Genomic DNA, 4,719 nt, shown 5'->3' with positions numbered 1-4,719 from the left:
TTTTTTTTAAGCTCATTTGTGCAATCGGGCCGGTTCGGGGCCATAATTTCTCCAAATTTCTGTCCGCCCCATCCCGCACACCCCCAGCCCATGGTGTGGGCTCGGGTTCCCTCTCCACCAACCCGGCCCGCCTACAGCCCGGCCCGGCCCGCACCAACCCGGCCCGATGTCCAGCTCTAGTTGCTGGGTTAGTATATTAGATCTAGATGGTGATGACGAAAAAGTGTCATTGACATCGGTTATTTTTGCCTCATTTTATGGCGATGTTTCTGGGGGCGACGTATATAATCCATCCCATACATTCCAAAGGTAATATGGGCCTACTTTTCTCCTCACAAAAAGTGGGTCCATGTTACCTTTGGAGTGGATGGGAGGGAGTAGTATTTTTAACTTAACATCAGTTCTAAAACCGATATTAATGGTATATAATTTACATCGTTTACTAGGTAAAACTGATGTTAATCGCATTTAAATTACATGTTAATGGTATATAATTTACATCGTTTACTAGGTAAAACCGATGCTAATAACATTTAAATTACATCGGTTTCTAAGTAAAACCGATGTTAATAGCATCTAATTTACATCGTTTTTGGTGCATAATCGATGTAAATATCAACTTATTTACATCATTTATTGACTAAAACCGATGTAAATTGGTATTTTTCTTATTTAAAAAAAAATTCATTTGAGTTGTTTTTAATGGGGAAAACGCCTCAAATGAGAGCTTCAATCAATTAAAAAAATTACATTTCCAAAACACATAATTTGTAAATATACATTGTTTTGAACATAAATATTCTTAGATTTACACATAAATAGATACCGGTAGAATACCTCTGACTAAATAATGACAATATTGATAGTAAGATGCAAAATGAAATTAAAAAACTAATATAATAGTGTAATACTCCTTGTTTGTTCCATATATTTGAGCTCCTTCTAACTAGCAACATTGCGTCGAGTTTTCACCCTTAACTCTTCATGTCTTGGCGGGGCAATTTGAAAACAAATCAATGCTTATTTGAGCCTCCATATGTACAATACTACAAATTACTATTGAGAAACATATATATCTTACGAGTACCATTTGTGTTGTGAGATTCACAAATAGATAAGCTTTTATTTTATTTTAACTCATTTGATTAATTAGTTATCTTCTTCACATCTGTAATTATGAAATGAGATCTTATTACCCTCGGTCTCTAAAAGGTGAACAAATAAAATCTCTCACTACAAACTTTCTTTGAAGACAAGATATTCCAAGAGTTCAGATGAGGTCAGAACACTAGAACTATTGTCAAGAGAATAGCTTCCTGCTGTCGATACCCACACCTGATAGGCCTCAAGTAAATGCTCTAATGTAATTGTCTGTTTGCTCTGATGCAATTGTCTCTTTATTATCTTTGTTACACACTTCATTTTTAAGAAAAAAGATTTATAAAATCTGCAATAACAAGAAAAAAGAACTATTGTGATGACCTGAGGTATGTAATGCCAATAAAAGTATAGCAGCAGGTGGAATGAGTACAAGGCGGAGTAGTGCCGGGTGAAATAGCCAAGTCAATATTCCATACAAATGTACTTAGCAGCAATAAGATTAAAACTTATCACCAAGTGAATCACACTGTACACATTGAGCGTTATAGAATAGTAGTTTGATTATCTTAAACCCGATCTTTAGAAGAAAATGATAAACGAATGAGATAAAAAAGATGCCAGCTTTAACCTTGTGTAAACCAAATGTAGTTATAAGTAACATAGCATCACTAACTTAGAAGTCCTTGGTATACCCTGCAAATAAGTAACAGACCACCTTGTTTAGAACAATTATGGGACCAAACTTCTGTTGCTAACGAGGGAATACAACAACAACATCAGAGCCTTAATCCCAAAATGATTTGGGGTCGGCTGACATGAATCATCCTTTCGAACCGTCCATTGGTGAACGCACGCCTCAAAATGCGAATAAAAAAAGGGAAGATGAAAAACAAAAAGGAAGAACGAAAATGTAATGGAAAGTCAAGGTAAACTTAGGGGTTTTAAAATCGAATTCCGGCTTTCAAATTTAAATCGAGAGCAAAGATTAAAACGATTGTTAAAAACCGAAATAAAATTAAGGATCCGGTCCATGACCGGGTAAAATCATTCATGGTCCTGGATCAATGATTAAAATACACAAAGTTTCAAGTTTGGGTACGACCGCGAACTACCAAGTTTGTCATATTTCCAAACTAGCTTGGTTACCATGACGACAATCTTCGAGCAACTCCAACTTCCACCATGGGTCATAAAATAAAAATGCAGGGAATTTGTCTAGTATTCAATTAACCATATCAAACAAAGGATGATGTGCTATTGTGCTGTGTTACTTCGACAGTACACCTTAACAAAGTGTCCCGCCTAACACTTGCATCCGAGTTGGATAACATAGATATTGGGTTAAGATACAAGGAGGAATAGAAGGAAACTCACAAAGTTACGACTTCGACTGGTACCATGAGCCACCAGATTGGTCATATTACCAATCAAGTAGGCAGTGAGGACATGAAAATCCAAATAGCTTTTTCGTCACTCCACGTTGTATCCCATAGTCATATAAGAAGCTACATTATTACAAATTAAAATTTATAAGCATATAAAATGTATACATACATTTGTAAAGAAAGACGTAATTAAAATATTGTGATAAAAATAATATCTACCCCAAAGTTGAAGTATGAATATATTTAACCATTCATATCTAATTAATGGCTACCCCATTTTTGTTTATTCATATTCATAATTCATACACACCATAATACGAGTTCTTGCCTATCCTAACGAATAATGTGGGGAAAGAAATGTTGTTAAAAGGTTCAAGTTTTTACACTGGTTGCATTATAATGGCAATACGGATTCAATGAAGAAAACTAGCTTATATCACCCAACGGAGAAGGAATAAGAAGGGAAATACACAATCACCTGTGTATCCCTACTCTGGCGCAAATTTGAAAAAAAGGACTTATTATAATGATACAACTGTTGGGCACACAGCTAGCAGCCAAACTAAAATGTACTCATCGTAACAGCCTATACAACATTACAACCACCGCAATTCTTACTAAAACCAACCAGAACTGATCAAGGATGGTAGAAAACCCAATACCTTGTTTCTAGTTAATAAGGATCATTAGTAAGTTATTCATCATCCGGAAACAAAGGAGCCTGATTAAACATCTTAGTAAGTTATTCATCATCAGAAGCATGAAACGTGAGAAATATTAGGCTAAGAACTGGTTTATTTGTAGTCCTGTAGCAACTGTAAACAAGATTTGGATTGAAAGAAATGCAAGAATTTTTAGAGGTTAGGAAAGGACTTCAGAAAGCCTGATTAAACATCTTAATTATTAAGTACTCCGTATGTAGCAGGGGTTCAAACTCTAACTCTATGTAAAGGTAATTTATATAATGAGATAATAGAGCATTTAAATAGTTAGAGAGACCTTTAAGCTCTATAGTTTTGTTAAACATCTGACTTCCTTAATCTGCTTAGCAATGTACAAGATCGGATTCTGTTATTTAGTTTGGTTTAAATGCTTGCTATTTTATCTCTAAGAAGTATTTGTCCATGTCTATAACTACTCTGTGGGAAGACTAGAAGCAGTAAGCCGAGGCCTTGGTCTTCAAACCCCTCAACTATTCGGATAATTATCAAATGCGGATATAAAAATGATCTGTGAAGAATGAAGAATGTAAAATTGACGATTGGCATGAATACTATAGAAAATTACCCAAGCCTAAAAATGTCCTGTGAAGAATGAAGAGTATATAATTAGAAATTACTTCTTTAAGTATATTACATTTTCAAATACTGTTCATCTCCTGCTTTGCGTACCTTATGTTTGTCCTAAAAATCTGCTTATCACAACCTCATCAAATTACAGTCCGACGACGGTTCGACTCAAACCTTGTTCAATTTTCTCTCCTTCCCCAGGTTTCTCCTTCATTTTAATCGATTGTGTTAATTAAAACCGTTATATGCATACAATATAGTTACTGTGACTATTATTACGCAACGGATACGTAATATGAAATGAGATAAAGGAGAAACAATAAGAAAAATTATGATTCATACTTACCTTAATCAACCATAAGTCATCGAAAGATCAATCGATCGGTGGGATAGCAGGAGTGACAGCGTCAAAGAGGAAAAGTTGCAGCTTTGAAGGTGTGGTGGTCAACCTGGTGTGAAGAGGAGGGTTTGTGCGTGAGTTTTTGTGGGAAGCTTAAGGGTATTGTGAAAATTATGGAAGAGGCAACTGAATAGTCGGTTTTGCTTTTACGGGATTGTCGTGTAAACGACTTTTGTGACATCGGTTATAAACGATGCAATGTAAATACCATGTAAATAAATTTTTATCGGTTTTAACAAAACTTTTGCAATGTAAAAATATTATGGGTTTTTAAACAATCGATGTAAGTAATAAAAATAAAATGAATAACATCGTTTCTTTTGAAAAACCGATGTTAATAACTCTATTATTATAAATTACATCGTTTTTATTAAAAAGTGATGTTATGAGGGCGATGTCAATAACACTTTTTCTACTAGTGATGAATAAGGATGTCAATGGATCGGGTTCGGGTCCGGTGAAGCTTCATCCGTCATCCATCTGTTCTTTTAAAATTTCATCCAACCCGTCCGTCATCCGTGAAACATATCATCCATCAACCATC

The 4,719-nt window shown here is 35.0% G+C and overlaps 1 long non-coding RNA gene across 1 annotated transcript; it reads right to left on the bottom strand.

The window, feature by feature from the left end:
- Positions 1–2,250: 2,250 nt before the first annotated feature.
- Positions 2,251–4,329, bottom strand: LOC141630513 (uncharacterized). Its single transcript, XR_012537506.1, has 3 exons — positions 4,122–4,329; positions 3,878–3,983; positions 2,251–2,606 (listed from the first exon to the last, which is right to left on the bottom strand). It is a non-coding gene; the product is annotated as an uncharacterized LOC141630513 (long non-coding RNA).
- Between the last annotated feature and the right edge of the window lie 390 nt (positions 4,330–4,719).

This window comes from Silene latifolia, chromosome 2, assembly GCF_048544455.1.
Source record: "Silene latifolia isolate original U9 population chromosome 2, ASM4854445v1, whole genome shotgun sequence".
In the NCBI taxonomy this organism is placed as follows: domain Eukaryota; kingdom Viridiplantae; phylum Streptophyta; class Magnoliopsida; order Caryophyllales; family Caryophyllaceae; genus Silene; species Silene latifolia.
Note: the sequence above shows the minus strand (reverse complement) of the source record. Positions and strands in the feature narration are given on the sequence as shown.